The sequence below is a fragment of the Symsagittifera roscoffensis genome, chromosome 4 (assembly GCF_963678635.1).
Source record: "Symsagittifera roscoffensis chromosome 4, txSymRosc1.1, whole genome shotgun sequence".
Lineage (NCBI taxonomy): Eukaryota > Metazoa > Xenacoelomorpha > Acoela > Convolutidae > Symsagittifera > Symsagittifera roscoffensis.
Window position 1 is genome coordinate 5,634,494 of NC_087065.1, and position 22,750 is coordinate 5,657,243.

General features: G+C 34.9%; 1 protein-coding gene and 1 long non-coding RNA gene across 3 annotated transcripts in view; both read right to left on the reverse strand.

Annotated features, from left to right (window-relative positions):
- Window positions 1–22,750, reverse strand: part of LOC134843568 (intraflagellar transport protein 88 homolog) — a 519,299-nt gene that overhangs the window by 296,689 nt on the left and 199,860 nt on the right. The window lies entirely within an intron of this gene.
- Window positions 1,155–12,171, reverse strand: LOC134845016 (uncharacterized). 2 transcript variants are annotated; one of them, XR_010162705.1, is made up of 3 exons: window positions 12,091–12,171; window positions 10,884–11,325; window positions 1,155–2,030 (listed from the first exon to the last, which is right to left on the reverse strand). It is a non-coding gene; the product is annotated as an uncharacterized LOC134845016 (long non-coding RNA). The 2 variants fall into 2 exon arrangements; XR_010162706.1 differs by having other exon boundaries at window positions 10,884–11,316; window positions 12,091–12,157.

Here is a 22,750-nt window from a genome sequence, read left to right on the forward strand (position 1 = left end):
GGTGCACCTTATCTGAAATAACTCTATAAGTTATACCCCTATACCTTAACTCAGTTTACAGTCGTGGGACAGAAAAGTTTTTTTTTATAGTCAATAGGTTATAACTCAATCAGTCACAATATTTAGATTGAATTTCGGGCCTCATGAATCATTTTTTTGTCAAAAATTTAGTGAGAATCCCCAGAAAGTCATTCTAAAATAGGGAAATTTTAGACCATTAGCAGAGGTCATAAACTAAAAATGCTGTAAAAATATAAAAGAACGCAACCAAAGTTTAATTAAGTGATGCATACAATTTGAGCTTTTAGCAAGTAATTCAAGGAGATAAATTTAATCACCCGCTATATGAAAGAAAAAAGAGTCACTGTTAGATCTTGTTTTATATTTAGCTGGAAAATTTAGCTTTTTCTGACTTTTGGAAAATCTAGAGAAAACTGGACATACAGTGATAGCAAATGCTTTTCGGAAAATTTTGTGTTAATGATCGACCTGAAAGCAAATATGACTATAATCAATATGTAATTTTTCCGCGCCAAAAATAATTTATTTTAAATTGAGTTTTCCAGTTTTATACCACTTGCTCAACCAAATTGCCCCTAGAACGTCGATACTGAAGTATAATTTTGTAAAAGTTATTTTTTCCTTAGGCTCAAAAGTGTGCGCTAAAACTCTCCTCGAGTGACTCCTGATCTCAGTAGCTCTGACTGAAATTTTTGTGAGATTAAATTTTTGTCATTCAAAGCAAATGGAATAGTGGGCTTAAACCAATTTCGTTGAAGTTAAGATCGATTTCAGAAAAAGGCAAAAATCAATTTTATTCTATTTAAAACGGTTCTTCAGAAATATAATTGTCCTTTTTATTTTGTGAAATCAGTAGACGGATCTAAATGAGCTACCGTTGATCAATTTTTAGGCAAAATTTTCTGTTGATCTTCGATCTAAAACGATTTCCATCTCAGGTTTGTCATTATGAGTGCATCAATTGATTTTGAATTGAGCGAAAATCTAGAATACAAGTCTCTCAAAAACTCATCAATATTAAGATCAAATAAAATTTTGGTCAAAAAAATAATTCGACTTTGTTATATATATATACAAACATTACCGAAACAGTTCGCAAATCTTTCTATAATTTGGCTGGAAAAAGTCAAGTGCACACCGTTTAGATCCTCTAAAATTGGAACATTTTTTATCAATCTATCAATTTAATTCAATCCTCATCGTCGTAGTAACTTGAAATCACACTGTCGTTCGTAAGTGGGGAGTGATCTTCTGTGTTCAGGGTTTCGATTTGTAAATCACGTGTAAACGATGTCGTCATTAAGGACCTAAGACTTTGATATCTAGTTTTTACTCGTTTTGCGATTTCGACGCGGAGTTTTTTGTTCACAAAAGTGTACAATAAAATATTAACAAGTGTAGTTAAGTTTCCGGAACACAAAAACCATAGTTGGAGAAAAAACTGCAAATTACGTTTTCCTTGGACTGGCCCCGAATAAATTTTGAAAATCCTGGACAAAATTACGGGAAAATCGACAAAAATGTAGAGAAATGCAGTCACAGCAAAGGGTAAGGAACTTTTTAAAACGGAGTATGAAAAGTTGATTGAAACTTGGAGAGCACCAAAATCTTCTTCTTCGTTTTCGTCCACCGCGCGTTCACGATATAGTTTCAGTTTTTTATAGTCAGCGTAAGCTCTGTGCAAAATAAGCACGAAAACAATTTGAGAACAAATAATTATCACCATATTAGTTCCGTAATAAATTGTTGTCAAAACTTTTCCTTCTTTAATCAGCAGACAATCTTTTCCATCGTCTGACAATTGGAAAAGTAATTCTGGCTGACAACTGGCCGAAAAAATGTAATTTTCATTGTAGTTGAGCTGAAATAAGTCGAATCTGCACCAAATGACATATTGAAGTAGCAGTCCAAAAGGCCAAACAATTATGTTGAGGTGCTTGAAATGATCGTCTCTGTTGGGATTGGTGCTTGTCAAGTTCAAAAGAATACAGCACAGAAGCACAAATGCCCTGAAACTAACTTTTTTTCTAAAAATTGGGAAAAATAATACAAATTTTCAATTAGGGGAAAGCATTTTTTTTAAATTTTCCTTACAAATTGAAATATTTTCGGAAATAATTGGAACTTTAGACTTATTTGTTTGTCGGCAGAATGCAAATTCAATTAAAGCGCCCGCACTGGAGTTCCATGGATAATAATCGATTATTTGTCATTTTATAGTCAGTATCAATAAAATTACAAAAATAATCGTTTATAATCGATTATAATCAATTAAAAATGGATCATATTTCTTGTAGTTTTCATGTCAATATGAACCCTTATAATCGGTTATAATCAGTTATAAAGGATTTTTTCGAGAGGTTAGTCTTCAATTTTACAACTTTTCTTTCAAAGTTATCGCATTTCCTGTTTAGTGCAGTTGCTTCGTATTAGGTTAACTTTTCAATTTTTATAGTTTGTGTCTTATATACACTCGTTTACCCCTTCCCTGTTTACTTACCCTCCCTCCCCCCTGTTTACCCCCCCCCCCCCCTGTTTACCCCCCTCCCTGTCCGTTTAAACCCCCCCTGTTACCCCCTTGTTTTCACCCCCTCCCATGTTTACTACCTTCCCCCTCCCCCCCCCCCCCCTGTTTAGTCCCCCATCCCCCCGTTTACCCTCCCCCATTTTCCTCCCTGTTTACATCAGCCCGTTAACCCCCTCCCCACCCCCCACCTCCCTGCCGGTTTACCACAACCGCCATTCGCCCTCCCCTTTATGGGGGTTATTTATTGGTAGACTTTGGGGAGGGGGATTTATGATTGTAGGGGTGCAAAAAAACTGTATAGATTATAATCCGTTATAATCAATTATAATGGATTTTAAGAGGATTATAATCCATTATCTTGTATTTTAAATGAACTATAATCCATTATAAGGAATTTTATTGGATTGTGATTTTGCGAAAATAATCGATTATAATGACAAAATAATCGATTTCGGGGTGTAAATTTGCGACATTAATGGATTGTAATGACAACTTTTTAGACAACAATTTTCCATCATTATTGATTATTATCCATGGAACTTCGGTCCGGGCAATTATCACATGCTATTAGGCACACATAGGCACTATGTAGAATCAGTCATAGCTACGTTTGGCGTAAGCATCAACCAAGCGATAAATGTTTATGATGTGCATTTTTTTTATTTGAGTCTCAAACCGGCTACTCAAATAAAGTTCTGGTCTTACTGAACAGTTGCGCGACCTTATCAAATCAGTCCTTCTTATTTTAATATTTTAACAAAATAATCCGGTTGATATCTAGGTTGGCAATTTCTGGACAATTTTTGGACAATTTTGTGTGTGAACCAAAATTCTTGTATATTTTTTGAATTTCGGACAGTTTTGTTCGGGACATAAACATTTTGGACACAATTTTCCAGTCACGGCTAACAGGAACACACGGCCAATCGACACTCAGCTAATGCTTATCGCTACAGCCCGGGACAATTCAATCGGTAACCTTCAATTAGCAGCCACACCGCCACCGAGCGGATTTTTTAAACAAGATCTGAAACACTTTTTTTCCTACATAAGCTGATTTTTAGATCTGAAATTCGACATTTGAGATCTTTGATAAAAATTTAATAATTTGAGATCTGAAGTTTCGATCTGCGAAACCTTCTGTTAAATTTGAACATTTGCATTGAGTTTTTCTTTTTTGCTGTTTTTGCAATGCACAATTATAAATAGATTGCTTAGCGGAAAATGATTTCTAAAGAAAGGAATTAAACGTTTTTTTTTCAAACTAAAATTTGGGATCAATTGCTTTGAAAAATTTTCGAAATTGTTAGATGTCAGAAGGCGCCCCGTGGATTTTAACTGGAAGAATTGTTTTCAAATTGAACACACTTGTGAGCAAATCAGGTGGAGCCAAAAATTTTCTAATGCATAAGGATAATTATTTTTCAGCACTAAAAAAGTTCTTTGGTCACATAGTAGAAAGAATACCAAGACATGCAGAAAACCTATCTACATATATCACACATAAACTACAAGGCTCTGATGTACCATATCGAAATTGATTACAAAGCGCTTGTAATCCAAACATTGATTGAAATGGGTTTATATTCCGAGACAACAATCAAATTTACGACAACGAGTGTCGGGAAATTGAAAATGTTTTGGGTAAACACAGAATGAAATAAGCCAGAAATAGGGTTGATGGGCGTGTCGATCAATTGGGCTAATATTAATTCAAGCTCACAGAAGAAGACAGAACTCGCATTTTCAGCAAAAAAAAATTATTTCTACGACAGTAAGAAGAAAGCCCGTAAATTAGGGCGAAGAGTTGAATGTTCTGACTGAACTTTAAGGCCAATTAAAAAGCTTTCTGAAAAACAAAATGACAAAAAAATGGTTTTTTATTTTCATTTCCCCTTCTTTTTATCCCCCCACACTTATGAAAAACGTGTTTAACGTCTCGTCTTGTGTTAGGATAGACAAGCTTGCTGCTCTCAATTCAATTTGGAACGCAATAATTAGCCGCTAACACGTTTTATAAGAATGCAAAACATCGTGTGTATATTAACCCAAAACAAAACCGCTCGTATCAGGGCGAAGCCTTGAATGTTCCGACTGCCTTTTAATGTCTATCGAGCAGCAAGAATTTGAAAAAGTTAAATCTAATTAGAAAAAATAATTTAAAAAAAATGTGAGATTTGTTTTTGAAAACATCCCTCTACACACATTATTAAGTACAAAGTGATGGATTTTGCTCCTATTACCAAATCAATTAAGACATATACGCTTCCCTGAACCAATTTGGAACGATTTCTAATACAGATTAATTCTCGCTTACGCGTTATTAGCGCGAAACATATCGCGTGTTAGTTGTCCCAAATTAGCCAAAAGGGCAATCTTTAAATCCCCATAATTTTACGAAAAATAAACAGGTGAAATATCTTTTCAAATTTAAGCTCAGGACAAAAATAATTTTCGATTGATATTTTAAAAAGTTCGTCAAAAATGGCTAGTTAAATAGTTGAAAATTGCCTGAAGAAAAAAAACCCACCAGAGCACAAATATTTTCGTTACAAAAGCCGGATTAAAAACAAAACAAAAGAAAAAAAATTGTCAAACGTCCGCAATTTTGCAAAACAGCAAACCGAATTAAAACAAATTTTTGAGTTTGAGCTTAGGACAAGATCAATATTTTCAAAGTTTTTTTTTTAATATTTCGTCAAAAAGACAGAGTTAGATGGAGAAACACTTTTATTGGTAGATTCAGAATCTGAAACAAAATTGGCCGGTAGGCATTCATTGCCTATACACAAATGTACAATAAGGCACGTCATAGTCGCATGTATATTTTAATGAATAAATATGTAACTTTTATTTTGGTTTACCTTGAGTTTACTGGAAAAAAATGCAATTGTTATCTCGAATGAGCTTGAGTAGGTTAATGTTAAATTGATAGCACCTTCGGAGACGTATTTATGATCAAAAAATTGAACTACGTTAGGGTAGCAAGCAATTTTCGGACGATGAACACCACTAATCGCTTTTTCGGTTCCACCTTTAACAACGAAAAACAGAATAGCATTTGTTTTTTTTTCAGGTCTTCTAGTAGTTTTCTCGTTAGTGTCACTGGGAGCTTCAGACTGATAAGATAAATATTTGAATTTAAATATTTTTTTTTGCTTCAGAAACTTTTTTTATGATGGTCGTTCTCTTCTGAAATCAATACAGAACCGCTGTTTTTTTTTCTAAAAACAGCTGACAAAATCTAATCATGATCATGCTTTTTTCGAAAAAAAATCAAAAATAGTCGGGAACAAAATAACTATCCCGAGCCTAAATTTTTGTCGTTTTTTTGGGAACAACAAGACTGCTCGCCTTAAAAATCAATGGTTGCTACGTTAATTTAAGTAGAGAGTAAAAATGCATATAAAACAAGGCAAGATGGTCGTGCAGCCAAGAGACAAGTCTCTCACGCTGGTCAACCGGGTTCAAGTCTCTCCTTATGCAGACATTGAAACATGCAGACCTGAGGGGCTATCGCCTCATTTGACCGTTTTCTTTACTGTTTTTTGGTTCTTACTCGGTTTAGTCTTGGTTAAAGCTGACCGTCAAAAAGAGCAATTTGTCTTATGGACAATATTACCAGTTCTTGTGGCTAGCTTGAGTGATTTGTACCGTTTTTGGGCAGATTATTGGTGTCTGATGATTTTATGTTCAACAGTTATGATGATTGATGGATTTTCGGAGAGTTTATTTGCCGATTAAATGCTCTCATTAAATCAAACTTTTTCAACCTTCATATTTTCTAAATTACTGAGATTAGGCGCACATTTTGGTCTATGCAAACTTTTTCGTTTACGACTGATTTCGACTTATCATCAATTTCTTGTTTTTTTGCCAGGCAAAATTGGCGTATTTAGGCGAATGCCGTACGCCGATCATATGGCGAGTGTACTGGGTGAACTACCACATCGGAAGTGGTATCCTCCCGCCACAAAAAATGAAGCGAAACTTGATTGCGGGCGAGGAATCCTACGTGGAGAAACTTGCCCTCTATATCCGCGGAGACGGCGAATTTGTGTTGACGGAATCACAAAAGTACAAAAAAATAAATTTTGGAGCAGGTCCGGACCCACAAATAGGGACTAATTCCAGGATGTACCGTCAAATATAGAACCCCCATTTAGGACTCGGTGCACCTTACCCGGCTTGTGCGGGTTTACGACAGGATGGTGCAGAAGATACCTCTGGCGATCAGTATGCTTACCTGGAACATGCGGTTTGACAGCAACAACATATCCTTTCCTAGTACCCTCCTTAATTGTGTCTGCGTATCATTCGCGCAGTTAAGGGTTTTTACATGACTTTCACTCTAATGTTTTAAATTGGGCAAGTGAAGAGTAGTAATTTTTTGGCAGACTGACATTACTATCAACCCAAAGCATAGGCACATTGTGTCTTTCGCCATTGTGAACAATTTCAGAATGAAGGATTAATAAAGAATGTTTAACCGCGGCGAAACAGTTGTTTGGAAGCACCATAAGACTCCAACTCGTACTAGGATTTTATCTGGTCATTCAAAGCGGAACCTTCATCAACACACTTGAAGTACAAAGAATTAAAACCAAGGGATGACAGCAAAGGACCACTTGCGACCCAACCTATCGGAAGGCGCGGAACACGGTGAGTTATTGTCATCTCCCAAGATGAATTCAACCGGTCTAACGGCGTGGTAGTAGTCTTGTCCTATAAAAACTTCAACGTCCTCATACACATTTTGACTGGGCTTAATAGGTGCTACCTGTGGATATTTATTCCACAAATCTGCAATATTGATTAATTCTGAACCAACACGAATGTTGTCTTTAACATATGCACACAAGGAGAACCCGAATTCATTATTATTCGGCTTGGAGAACACAGTAACTTTGAGAACACAGTAACCCTCTGAGTCTCAACAACGGTGGTTGATTGGAAACCACTAATTGACAAATTATCAGGCTCCCCTACTAAGCTGAGACGGTTATGAGTGACGAAGACCCCCAATAGTGTATCGATGTACTATCACAAAGAACCAACGACAGGAGAGTGCTTACATCCGAGAACACACCAAGTGTTGCAATTGGCGAAAACCGTGAGTACAATTGGGACAGGTAGCGATTCAGGTTACCGGTTGGCAAAGCTATCATTGATTATGTTTGAACACATGGTCTGTGAAGGAACAGTAGACAGTGGTGGTAACACATGTGCACTAGAATTCATTTTGTTAATTGTGAATGAAACAGGTGACACAGAAGATTGCAATTGCAAAAGGCTTGCGCTACCATATTGAGGCATAACCTAAGGTTCATGACTTGAAAGTAAACTTTCCTCTATATCCTCAGTTCCGTTGCGTCTACAGTATATAATCGCACATATAATTGTCTTATACCTTAATAACAAACTGACAAGTTGCTCACTGCTCAACTTTCGGTTGTAGTTGCTGATGTGCCTACTTATTGAGTTATGAATGGCGTCTTGTCGAACTACAAGGTCGGTACGCTGAAACAAGTTGTGATGAGGGTAGTACTATAATGTTTGCTGAGAGTCCCTGGCGTTAAAGTTTAGTCTTGAACCTGGTTCCGTAAAGCAAGTTTCTTTGAAGCTCTTCTGCGACGGAGCGGAAAGTTTGCAAAGCGGGTGATCGAAGTAAATAGCTACTAGAATGAATACCATACACTTAAGGGACCTATTTTAATGTGAAGGCTACGTTACGCTTATGTACCTGAGGGGTTGGAAAAATAATTAGGTCTTTTTAACTCCACGAACACACATTGAGTAAAACTGAGGTTGAAAATATTCGACTTAACCCACTTAATATCACCGTATCTGACAACTTATCATTACTATCACGCAACAAAGTCAAAAATCGGACGGGCGAAAACGGTTTTGGTACACTTGAAGCGAACTGACTTTCAGTAATATCAAAGGTGAGTGGAGGATCAAACAAATTGTTAAAATTAAAAAAAAACACGGAGTAAACCTGAGGACGTAAAAACTCAATTTGCCGGATACTTCCTTACCAGACCACTTAACATAAAGTTGGTTTCCTCTCGCAGCACAGTTTCGCAAAACGTTTTCAGTGTTTTTAAACAATTTTTAAATTTTTTCACACTGTTTTTCGGAAAATTTAGATCAGTGGGCTCGAGTCAAAATTTGATCCAAAAAAGTAGTCCAGTACCTCTTTTCTATGTTCCAATTTCACGGAATATTATTCCGCTAACATAAAACTAAAATTTTTGGTATCGACAAAAAAAAATTCAAGCAGTTTGTCTTTGTACCGATTGTAAAAATTTTCAGTTCAACGGAACTGCGCAAAAGTTTTGTGTATTGAGAAAAAACTATCGGATGCCAGCTTGCGGGAAAATTTTTAACATAAGGACATCGTATATAACACTATACCACAATTGGAAAGTCTTAAAACTAATCAAGTTTTACAGTTTTGGAGGTTGTGTGGTCACCGTTTATTTAAAAAGGAGGTCTCTCCAACCCTTCGTCCGGTTGCGAAACGAAAATTTTCCAGATGTTTGTCTGTTTGAGGCATAAGATGTTTGCCCGGGCGACAACCTTACATCACCGATGTCTGCGTTGCGTTTTTTTGGGACCACGTCTTGTCTGGGAATTTTGGCACTACGTCTTGTCTGTGTGTAGAGCGTATTGGGATCACGTGTCGTCGCACAGCCTTCTCGACCACGCCTCGTCAGAGAATATTGAGCAATGGGACAACGTCGCGTTTCCGAGAAGCTCTCGACCAAGGAAAAAAAGCTGTCTCGACCACGCTTTGTCAGAGCAATGAGCAATGGGTTTTCCTTACACAGAACTCAACACATGTAGACCCAAGGATATATAGCGCCATTTGACCGTTTTTTTTTTTTACAGTTTTCTGGTTCTAGTTCGGTTTAGCCTTGATAAAGGCTGATCGTCAAAAGGAGCAATTCGTCTCAAGGACATTATTGCCGGTTCTTACAGATAGATTTCCCCTATTTGTTCCGCTTTCGGGCAGGTTATTGGTGTCCTATGATGCTATGTTTAACCGAAAATATTGATGAAAACATGATAACAGTTCTCATAACAAAATATTAAAAACATTAATAGCATACCTCAACTTCGTTTGGAACGAATTATAAGACAAACAAAACTGCTCGCATATCAGGGCAAAGCTCTGAATGTTCCGACTGCCCCTTAACCCATATCGAATAACTTTTAAGAACAATTTCAAAGATCAAGTACGGAAACTTGAGTCGTACGAAGTTAATGCGACCGATTAGCTAGCCTCAATTCAACTCGGAACGATTTTGTTGTGCGAGATAAATTGCCACTCATAAACAATCCGCGTTACGCTTTCAGGATAATGAATAATATCTACAGAGCGCGCATAAAATAATCCAGAGCATGTCCAAATTTCCAATTTTCAAACTCTCAAAACTTTCGAGAAAAAGATTGAAGATAAACTTTGGGGATTGAAGATAGTCTTCTGATTTTGGAGTTAATATCTTCAATGGAGCATAATAATGTTTTGTTAAAAACTATTAACTTGATCGCCGAAAATTGACTGAATAAAAACTACCACAAACATAAATATTCTGTTTTCTTGGAAAGTCAGAATAATTAAATCTCCGTATACGAGTTTAAAGCACGAAATATATTGCGCGTTAATTGTGCCATATTGGCAATCTTTAAGCACCATAAACTAGAGAAAGTCGATCACACGTAAAAAATCTAATTAAATCTGAGCTCAGAACAACAACGCCTTTCAAATGATAAAAAAAGCTTTCAAAACTGTCTAGTTCAAAAGTCAAGATTTGACTCGGAAAAAACCACGCCGTGCAAAAATTTTCGTCACTTTCTTCAAAATTTGGAGCAGCAATCGGTTTATAATAGCAGCATATCCAATTTCATTTGCAATAAATGGTTAGTTCAAACAACAACCTTGACATACGAAATTCATAATATCACAATTTTCAGCTGATGTTTAGAGAAAACTTCGAGAAGGCTAGCCAAATGACTAAACGGTACATAAAATTGAGATTTATTGCTTTTTCTCACCGTCATGTTCAAAGCGATCAAAATCGGTATTTAGAATTAAAACTTCCTAGTTCTATTAATAAACCATAGACGCTTAACGAAGCTCAAATTTGTGATCTAACTCATTTGTAAAATAAACAGTTTTTCCATTACTCCAACACTTTTTTCTCAAAAATTTAGACTTCCAATTTTTCTCGACATGGTCATTTTTTTGGAATACGAGTCCCGATTTCATTTTCGTAACGTGATCAGAACATAAATATTTCTAAAATTCAAAAAACACAATACTGACCAAGTTATAGACCATATATTTGAAGTGTCGGCAACATACACAACAGCTAGACAAATATGGTTTGCTTCGTCTGTAAATTGGCGCCAAGTTTTGTCGTTCAAGTCTTCTAGCGCCCCACCCAGGGTATTAATGAAATCTGCCAAAACAACCATCGCAATAACTTTTCTCGTCAGTGAACTCAAATCGGCTATGACAAATGGACTTATAATTAGAATTGGAGAGAAAATAATAACCGCAGCCAGGGTAATGTAGGAAATAATGGGCTCAATATCATCGAGTAAATCAAAATGCATATCAACATCAGTTGAGTTTTTGTAAAACTCATTCGGGTCACATTGACCATTAATTTCTGTTATCATGATGACTAAATGACGCTATGAACCGGCTACGAATCGATTTAAATTCACTGCCTTAATCAATTAACAACAGCTTACTTTTGAACCTTATACCGTCTAATCCCTAGCAGTCTTCTCCAGGTCACCATCAGAAAACGTATCAGAAAACTACTCGTTTTGACAGAGCGCGTTCCAAAAGTTCGCAACTTTGTTCAAAATATTTTCAAAAGCACCGCATTTCATATCGGAAAAAATTTTAGGTCTTGATAGCGTTTTAGTAAATCTCGACTTCAAATTCATCGAATAAAAAAAAACGAAATGTTTTTTTTTACAGATGCACCCTTCTACCCATGGATTAGCCCACCCACCAATCAAATTAGTCGCGCGCTCTGGTAATATTTTACCTTGAAATTTTCTAAAGGTGCATTTATATACTAATTTTGAAGGGGAGCGCGCCCTGAAAAAAAAACACAATTTTTTGGTCAATTTTTTCAAATAGTGCCTAAAAACACTTTTTTTGACCAGTTTTTTTTTGAAAAAAATTCGCTTCTGTCGCAGACATTTTAGTCAAAATGGGGTCTTTATAGTGTCCTGGAAGTGCTAAAAAATCAATTTGGTCGACCTAGAAAAAGTTCAATGTATTTTTGAACTTTTTTTGAAAATCCGTCCACCATCGAGAAAACCATAGAATATCCTAGAAAACAACTGAAAAAAAATCTCAATTTTTTTTTGGCTCTGATTACTCTGCTTAGGATTAGGTGTGTTACCGCAGCAACACGAAATTTTTGTCCTCCAAATAGTTTGCTGTTTTGGCAATTAAAAAATAAGGGGGACAATTTTTGGGATCAGATTGTATAAGCGATTGATTTCACTTTTTAAGACAGCTTAACTTTTGTAGAAATTTCGATTTACTTTGAAACCAAATAGATTTGTTTTCTGAAGATGTTTGCTCTAAATACAAAATCGGTCGACCTTTCATTCAATTATTTACATCTGATTTTCATATTGATAAATAACAGAAAACATGGTTTTCGGAAGTTTTGTATGGGTTTTTGTTGATGAAGTTCATTTCAAAATAGCATTGAACCCTGTAGTTAAAACCTGATGATTTATTAATATATCTCAAAACCATTGTTTTTAATAGTGGAGCGATCTTTTTTAAATCAAAATAACTTTATCCTAAGAAAAATGAGTTACAAATAGAAGCTCTTTATACAAATAAACCCAGCCAAAGTTATCATTGCAAAAACACAATGGGAATAATTATTTCATTGAAAAAATTGTTTCATATAGTATTTTTTCTTAAATGAATTGATGAATCCAAAGTTTGTCGTTGTTAGAGCTCATTAAAAACTGTTTAATTGTTTTATAGTGGATATCGTACATAATTAAATTGAATAATCTCCAAAGTCAGTTTACATTTCAGTCTTAACTACAAGAAAAGCAGACTAGTTTTTCTGGACCCTGAACTTTTTTTGGGAAGTTTTGTTTTTGAATTCGAATTACGACTAAAAAAAGTTGACTATGACACATCAGTTATCCCGTGCAGAGGAGGATCTAGTGCAGGGGCGGATTTTCGAAAATTTGAATTTTGGCGACCTTTTTTCCCGAGCTATTCTGAAGCATTAAAATGACGCAAATTTGGCCAAATTTTGTGCGCCGCAGGCTAATTTTTGAGAAAACAGGTAAAAACAAAGCCACTTTTGGGCACTTTTTAGAAAATTTTGACAAAAAATTGCGTTTTTTTTGGCGTCCACCAAACCCCCCCCCCCCTCAAAGTTTGTATATATTGCTGCCGAAGCCGCCTTTAACAAAATTTTAGGATCACTCGGCCAAAAATGTATTTCTTACAAATTACCAAAGGGGGACCCTTTTGGTCGGCAGGGGTTTTTGGTTGACTAAAATGTTACCTAGATAATCGATTATCGTGGCAAACTTAGCAACTGAAATGAATTTTAAATCGGCTACAATTGATTGTTAACAAAAAGAAAAACCAACTAAATATTTTGCAATCATTTATAAATCTCTTTTTTTCTGCGTACGAAATTTTTTTTTGTACAATAAATCTATAAAAATTGACTACTTTTTTGCAGATTCTTCATAACTTGAACCAGAGCCATCACGTTCTTTCACAGGCTCACTAATCCCTACCCCGTCCCCACGTCCCGACACTACACAATCACACCCCCAATCCCTCTCTCTATGCTAAGAAATCTCACGTTCCCAGTTTATCGTCCCCTCTACCGTCCCTTTTATCAACTCTTTCCATTTTTATAATAACTGAAAATAAAAAAGTAACCAAAGTTTATATTATTGTGAAAAAACAAACGTCACACTCAAAAAAATTAAAAACTTTGTTATATTTAACATAGTCAAGGAAAACAAATAGGTTTCATCCAGTGGATTTTGCGTACAAATACCTGTAACGTTAGTTTTGTGACCACAATTTTTTTCGCGGTTCCGCAACAAGCGCAAAAAACTAGTTGTACTGCAAATCTCGTAAAACTTTAATGAAACCCGCAAATTTGTGTAGAATCCGCAAAATTTGTGAGCAGAATCCGCAATTGAATATGAATTCCACAAATTACAAACCGGTTCCCTAATTTTGTTTATTAGACTGAAAAAAATCGGTTCTTGTGTATGAACAAATAAAAGCAAGAGCTGGAATTTTTCAATCAAAGTTTAACTAAAATTGTGGATAAAAAATTATAAATTTAATAGTTAAAAATTTAAAACTTAAAAACTAAAGGAAGATTTGTTTCAAATGACTAAATGAATAGCTCAAAAAAAAAAATCTCACAAAAAATTCAAAATGCGAATTCAAAAACAACACTTCCCAAAAAACGTTCAGGTTCCAGAAAAATTAGTCTACTCAGTAATTGGAAAACATATCCCAACAAGCTGTTTAGGAATCATTATTTGGGAAACAGGTCAGTTTGTCAAATAAGCAAAATCATTACGTTCTAAGGGTAGGCTGGTTTTGATTTTGACTCGGTGGTAAATGACAAAATTCCACTTTTTAACCTAACAATTCTTTTATTCTCGACAATCTGTTTGATTACGCTGAAATTTTATCATTTAAAACTATCGTTTAAAATTCTCAACGAGATTTTGTTTCATCAATTGATTTGTATTTCAGGTTAAACTTCGAAAAAAAATCAGATTTATTCAGAAATTTGATTTGAAAACTTCACGATAATGATAAAATTCAAATGAAGTTTTTGATGAATAATCCAGAAAATAGCTTATTCCAGTTGGTTTTAATTGTTCCAGCTTTTGAGATTAGAGAGGTGTTTATTTTTCTGATATTCTTATTTAAATATTTGAGATTTAGCTGCCTAACTTTAGCCTTGAACTGTTTTCAGTAATTGAGACTGAATTCCTGTCAGTGATTGAGATTGAAATAACTAGGTTTGCACTGTTTTTAATAAAAGACTCAATTATTGACAGTTTTTCAGATTAAACAGCTGGCGGTAAATGAGATTTAACAGGGAGAAAAAATTGCTGGTGAAACACAAAAAAAATACTTGTTAAATAACATTAAATTATTTTTTTTCTGTTATTGGATTCGCAAACTAAAATGCAGATTCGACTTTGAGCCATAAAATTGGCTGTTTTGAAGCAATTTTGAGCTTTTTAATGTTATTCGTTAAACTTTTTCTTGAAATCCGAAATAGCAGAGAAGAAGCAAAACCGCGAATTCCGCCACAAATTGTTGTTGGTCTGTTGCGGAATCCACTTACCATTCTTAAAACGCACAGTTTGGCTCAGTAAGGTTGAGAACAATTGAATGGATTAGATGGAATAATATCATATTTTGTTCACTCGGGGTTATATCAAATTTGATTAAAAGCTGATTTTTCACAGCTTAGTAGTAGAAGATTGAGGAGAAATCGGAGGGGGGGGGGGGGGGGTGGTGGTGTAGGGTTTGTGGCGGTCTGCCGTGTAATACGATAGGCTATAGGTTTCCCGTACCGTCAACAATGTAATCAGAAGGGTTATAGGTTTCCCGATGTTTTAAGACACCAAGTTCCAGATGGTAAGTTTCAGAAGTTATCAATTTTTGAGAAATTTTACCGGCTTCTAAAATTTCCATGTATTAAGATAGTGCATAGATTTTTCAATGCATAACTAATAGACATTCAAAGTATTAGGATAGTTGATAGGTTTTGCCATGTAATAAGATTTGAGATGCTAAGAGGTTTGAGATGCTAAGTTGGTAAGTTTCAGAAAAAAATTTGGCGCCCAAAATGTTTTGGCTCTCGAACTTGCATATGCATGCTTTTTTTTAGCTAACTCCTACGATTTGAGATATGTAAGAGCTGTATTTTCTTCGGAATAAAATGGTAAGTTTCATATGGTAAATTTCAGAAATTTTTAAAATATTCCTCGCTCTAATACTTTTTCAAACTGGTTCGAACAATCTGGGGCTAAGCAAGTTTTTTCATCAAAATTTTTCTTTGGAGAATGGATTTAGTGTCTTCTAAAATCTTTGAAAAATTATATAGTCTAGACTCAATGTGACTGCGAAATACTTGTGATGATGTAGAGGGATTGTTGTGAATCTGAAGAAATCGCAGTGAAAAGCAGATTTTTGTCTGTAGGGGTCAATTTTGTAAGTCCGATTGTCTTCGAGTGTTTCTCCTCTTTTTGCTGCCCGTGTATTATGCTCTGTGAAACTTTTTACAAATTTATCTGTAGGTTTAGTTGTTAAATTTCAGTTTTAATCATATTAGTCCTTTTCGAGGTAGCTCTTCAGTCAGTTCGGTTATTTTTAAATGGTGCTCGCCCTATATTACTCTTAGGAAAAATTGAGTGCGATGGTTCTAATCGTTATGTAGTGCGGTTTGTGAGGCCTGCCTTAGAGCATGCTCAGGGCGTCCTCTATTAGTTGGTTAGGCCATCTGGAGTATTCTTGTGAGTGTTTCTAAGGGTAGAGTGTTTTCTTGTTTCTATCCTTTCTCTTCTTTGTATCAAGTGTTTTGTGAGTTGTTTTTTTTTGGTTTTTCTTTTTTATAAAAATAGTTTGTCTTTGACTACTGCTAACTGGATTTTTTAAGGCTGTATGTAGTCTTAATAGAAAATTGATTTAATTTTCAGAAAAAAAAACCTTTTATGCAGTTTGATCTGGTTGGAGAATAGCGGAAATGTACTGTACATCTTGATAGTTCGGTAGTGTTAGTAGGCTGCTTAAAATCTTATTCCAGCCAGGTTAAACTACTTTTGAATTGTGTGAAGCTGTTTGAAGCTGTTATCAGTTAGTTTTTGAAGGTAGAATTAGAAGCTTCACCCATCTCAATTGTCATGCAAAATTATCAAGAGTTTGAAACAGTTTGTCCAAGGGGCAAGTTGAAAAAAAATTTTGTTTATAAAATTAGTAATCTTACTTCAATTTAACCCTAATTTTTAAATCTATTGACGTTTATAACAATTTTACTGCTCTGTCAAAAACATCTGTCAACATTTTAAACTTTACTCTATTCGATTACCACTTATTTGAATGATTCTTGATTCTTTTTCAATTCTGAGAAAGGCAGAGAGATCATCAAAAAAAATATGGTGAGAAAATCATATATATTAATTAAGTTTTAAATGAAAAATCCACCTTTAATTGGAGTCGGTGTTGGGGAAAACATAAGCGTTGTTGGGTGCTTGCATTGGAGGCTTAGCTTTTATGTTAAAAAAAATTCTTGTGAGTAGTAGTGGCCAAAAAATCACAAAAACCTTGATAATTTTGAGTTACTCCAGATGGACATTGAAGTCGTGGTTAGTTTTATGAATCAAGTTATAATGTTTGTGAGTGAATTCCGTGCCTTGAATGTTTTGTAAGATTGAAATTTCTGCAGGTTGGTTGTACTCGTGTCGGATGATTGTGGGGCAGGATTCTTTGTGGTTAAAGTTGTGGTGTGGAGACAGAATATGCAATTGTCGATTGCGATCATAGTTTCGATGAGAACCGTGCAGGTTAGTGCCTTTGATAAAATTTGGGAAATTAAAAAAAGAAGTTGATATGTGTTTTGGGTTTGTAAACAAGTACTGTAAAGAGTAAAGTAAAGAGTTTGAGTAAAGTACTTTGAATAGAGTGCCTTTGAAAGAAACGATTATAAGTATGGGTGTAGATTAGTTTGGTTTTCAACATCAAATTCATGTGAACAATTTATATCTCTTTCTTGGGAGTGAGGAAGAGAAATTTTAATAGGTTGAATCTCATCGAGACTTCAGGTTTTTGAATTGTCAGCTTTGATGTTTTTGAGTGCATGATCAATAACATGATCTAGTTTTTTGTAAGTGTAAATCGAATATATAATTAGTTTTACTAAAGAATTTCTCTGTTAACTTCGATTATACTGCAGGGTCTGTGTTGTATAGTAAATCTTCCATATACCTATAATATTTTGGTCGTACTATGGGATGAAAAGCTGATTTGACTTGCGTACAAGATAGCGGTTCAGTAATTGTGACACAACAATGCTGAAGAGCTTTTTTATTGGAAGTGCATTAGTGATCTGTGTTATGAACACTGTTTTGTGTATTTGCTCTTGATGCAGTTTAAAAATATTCAAATTGTTTCCGAGCTCATCGTCGGATATAGAGCTAGATGTTTTTTGAATGAGCTAGAAAGTGGTTAAAAGGTGGGGTAGCATCGATGCAGGGTGAACCGGAGATAGATGACAGGGTATGAACGGGAGTTCAGGTAGATGAATGGGGTGTAAACTGATTGAAAAATGTAAGTCGTGGTGTTTAGTTCTGAGTTTATAAACTCGTTAGGGGTGTCTACGGCGAGGCTGTCTTAAAAACTACTAGTGTTGCAAAAGCAGAGTGACTGAGTCGTCAGAGTGAATGTGGGATGAGTCAGATGACACAGTGGAAAAAAAAAGAATGTGTTACTGGTATCGAAAAGGATAGAAGTCTATTGATAGATTAGATAGAAGGCTGGCGCTGAAGTGCTGAGGTATGAAAGAAGATCGGTTGCGGGATAAAATTTGGCGGCTCTTTGTGAGCTAAAACGATTATTGTTATGAAACCGAAATTTAATTGTATGAGGTTAATCTATTATCTCATTATTTAAGCCAACTTGATTCTGTGGTTTTTGAGCAATGTGAGAAGTTGGTCTTTGTGTATTTCACTGTTTTGATGGAAGCGTGATCCTAGGAAAAAAAATTTTCTGTAATGTATGTCTGCAATCAATTGTAATTGATCTCGTTTTGGTAATTTGTGTGATTGTAACGATGCTGTAGGTGAGTGTGTATTGTTTTGTGGCTTGTCATATGTTTCGGGTTTTGTGGCTAATTGTTTTTGTAAGTTTTTTTTCAAAGCCTTGAACGTTTCTATATTGAGTTTGTCAGATTTTGTCTTTCTTTGTCTTACCTGATCAAAGCATTTTGATTCTATGAAAAATTGTTGAAAGTCATTCATTCGTATCTGACGTATTGTTAGTTGGAAGGTTGTACAAGTATCTTCAGGGAACCAAAAAATGTTTGCTAGTCTGTGAAATATCGGATCTTAATATGCTTGATCATTTTGCTCCTGGTAAGTAGGAGACTTGCTGTAAAACTTTGTCATAACTCAAATCTCGTATTAGGTGAAATTGTTCTAACTTTATTTTCCAGTCAAAAAACATTTTTTGTTGATATCCTGTTTATATATGATGGCTTTACAATTTGATGGCTTGCTATTACCAATGTGAGTTAGCCAGTTTTTATCGCAAAGGTCAGAGACCAGTCGTCCATGTGCGCCAAATCGTCAAGTCGTATATGAATTTGACTATGTTCTAGTTGTTGTTGATATCTTGAGTCTAAAAATATGTGAAATTTAGAACTGTTCGACCGTTGTCTATATTTTTTTCACTGATTTTAGACGTTGTAGTTCATGTTTGCTGTTCTCAGGATTGAGATGCGTAAGTCTTTTAATATTGCTCTGATGGTAAGGTTTGCGATCGAGTATGTTTTAAATCCATTTGAAGTTTTTGTACAAAGTAATATCTCTTTAAAACTTTTATCTGTAAACTTCCAGACTCAAGTGTTGTAGCGCAGGCTTTCAATTTTGTTGCTGCAAAGATTTTTGTTGTTTTCATTGCTTGTGGTTCTGATTATCATTGAGTGCCTGGTTCATAGCATAATACGGTAATGTTTTTGTTGACTGTCTTCGATATCATAGTGTGTCAAAAAAAGGTCTCGTGGTCCTGTTCGTAGCGACGGAGTGTCATGAGGTTTTGGATCTAAGCTTTTCAGGATGTAAGGGATGTTTAGTAATGTAAAGATTGAAAGATACACGTTCATGACAGTCTTGAAAAAGGTTTGTAAAAAGATGTATAACCAATTTCTTCTTGGCAAGAAAAATATTCTTGCTGTTTTGCAAATAGTTTTATCGGAAAATTCCGATATTTAAATTATTTCTCGTAGAAAACAAAGCAAAAGAATATCCCGATTAAAAAATTAGACTCATCAACAAAAAAGCAGACAAATATTGATCAAAAATTTTGAAGAAGACCGTAAAACGGCAGTCATTTGAAATAGACGGTCAAAAGTTTCAGCTTTCATGTTTACTATCGTTATTTTTTGATATCGGTTTTTGAAGCTCGCCAGCACGAAGGTTGAACCTAAATTTTTTTAAAATGAACTCAACTTTTGTTACAAGATCTAGACGGCCCTTTGTTTGACCCAATTTATGTATATAAAAATTTCAGAGAATAAAAGTAAGAAAAAAGAAATAGCTCATTAATCAGCAATGGACCAAAACCTATACTCAGAAAAAAGCAAAACTCATTGGAATTTAAATGACAATTAATAGTTCGGTTCTAAAATATGTTCAGACTTTAAGCAGTCTTATGTTCAGACATTGACTTTTTTGACCCGTGTTGCGACTATGGTTTTTGTCCCAACATGGATTGGTTCCGATTTATAAGGTCTGAATAAAAACCGCGGGTAGCAGTCATTTGGTATCAGATTTGGAGACCAATGGACGATGTGGATTCCAAATACGAAAAAACTCAGTTCTCAAAAGGCTCTAAATCTTGTTATAGCAGAAAAAAACACTGACGCCGTTGTAGAAACACAAAATTAGAGTCTATTTGTTTGTTGTTCAAGTTTGTTTATTGAATCTGGTAAAGACCCATGTTTTAGTTTTCTAGGAATTGTCGGTCTGGTAAAACGTCATCTCCCCTGTTCCATTACAAGCACAATCTAAGGTTTTCAAAATTTTTCAGAGAATCGGTGGTTATGATCAGAGTTATTAGTTTCGAAAACAGCACTGCATTTTTGTTCTGATTTTATCACTGATCAGTGATATCGAGGCATTCATCTAGCACTGTCACCCCGGGTTGACCAAAAATGCTAGTCATACAATTTTCATATATGGAAAAAGGCTAATCATTTACTCCATAAGTACGAAACATTGCATGAAAGATCTATGATTAGTATTTTTTCATGTATGCAAGTTGTATGACTAGCATTTATCCATAAATCAAAAATACTGATATTTTACGTTCTAATTTCTCAAAATTTTTGGTTGTGTTCGTAACCGAACATAATTGACATAAACCTTGGTTACTCAAACGTAGTAACCAAAGGTTTGGCCGTCTCGCATTAAAGAAGCATTCGAAACAGCCTGAAATGTGTTAATTCTGTTTCAAACAAATAATATAAGAAAAGTAACGAACTTTTAAATTTTGGCAAAAATTTTCAAATATGTTTATTTCTAAAATTTGAGTTTTTAAATTACCAGACATTGATCAAGGCATAGAAAAACATGTCATACAAAAAAAGAGGAGTTTTAAGCGTTTTTGAAAAAAGTTATGAAGAGAAAACGAAAGAAAATCCATTGTTAGTATATCCAGGACTACGTTATACACACAAAAAATTAAACTTTGCATGCAAATTTTTTTCTCAAAAATTTTTTGTTTCAGTACGAAAATCAATTTGCGATTGAAAAAAAAAATTGGGGGCAATTTCAAAAATACTGAAAAATTTTTGTCGTCGCCATCAAAAAAATGCTAGTCATACGTTTTCCATATATGGAATATGTATGATTAGCATTTTTTTTGGTCAAAAAGTTTTTCTTTTTATGTAGTACGATACACCGAATTTATGCCAAAACAAAAGAAAATCTTTTTTGAAAATTCGACGACACCATTTTAGCAAAATGTATGAAACTTGTATGACTAGTATTTTTTCATAAACTTAGTTTCTGGAATTGTATGATAAGCATTTTTCGTCTAATGAGGTCAACCCGGGACAGTAATGTTTTCATACTGTTGCACAAAGAAAGAGTTTTGATTTTGATTGGAAGACCGATCCGCGTTAGAATGAAAAACCGTTCAAGATTTTTGCAAGGTTTTGCATTTTTCAGATGCGCAGTTTGATATGCAAAAATTACACGAGTCTTTGAAAAATTTTGCAAAAATAGTGCCTTCTTTCAGCCATATAGAAAAAAAGACATGTTATACATATGTACAATATGGGCTTCCAGCAAACATTTATTTTTGTAATTTTTGATTTTCTCACGATTGTCCGAATAAAGTTACTTTAATTATAATTCTCTTTGTGCACTCGTATAGACTTGTTTTTATTGTACTGGTGTAGTTCTATTATGCTCTCTCCTACTGGAAAAACATATTTCAGCAATTTCAGCTGTTTTTGACGGTTTGTGTTTTTATTAAATACTTAGAGCATGTTAACAGCACCGAGCACCCATGGATCATAATCGATTATATTTTCATATGGATTATAATCCTAATATTTTTTATGTCAATGTAATCCATTATAATCGATTATAATAGACTTTTTTGAGGGATTATTCATGAAATTTACAATTTTGTTTGAAATTATCTCATTTTCTGTTTAGTGCAGCTGCTACGCATTACGTTTCATAAAATGTTACATTTCAGAATAAAATGTATACATTTTTTGTCTCTACTTTTTAATTTGATTTCTTTCAGCCATATAGAAAAAATGCATCGCACTTAACACTTCATTTTATTGTTTTTTTGTTTCTTTATTTTTTCACCACAACCCCTCTCCCCCCCTAGTTTACCACCCCCCTCCTAGTTTAATACCCCCCCGTTAAGCGCCCCCACCAGTTTAGCCCCTTCCCCACCCAGTTTACCCCCCCCCCCCCCTCCTCCAGTTTACCCTGCGCCCAGTTTACCCCCCCCCCCCCCCCCCCCCAGCTTACCCCCCCCCCCAAGCTTACCCCCTCCCCCCAAATGGCATTTAGTAAAAGACATGGCGTACATTCTGTAAATGTCTCGCAAAAAATAATCTAATTTTATAACGGATTCTTATTTCAAAAATAATCGATTATAATGGATTATCTTGGCAAAAATACTCAATTTCGGTGACAAAAATAATGGATTATGATAGATTAGAATGGATGATATTGGATTATGCTTTTTTTAAAAATAATCGATTCGTGGTCTAAATTTTACATCTGTAATGGATTCTAAAGGATTAATTTTGTCTCGGAAATACATTATAATCGATTAGAATCCATGGGCACTCGGTGCGGTTGAAACAATTTATTCGCAAGGAAAAG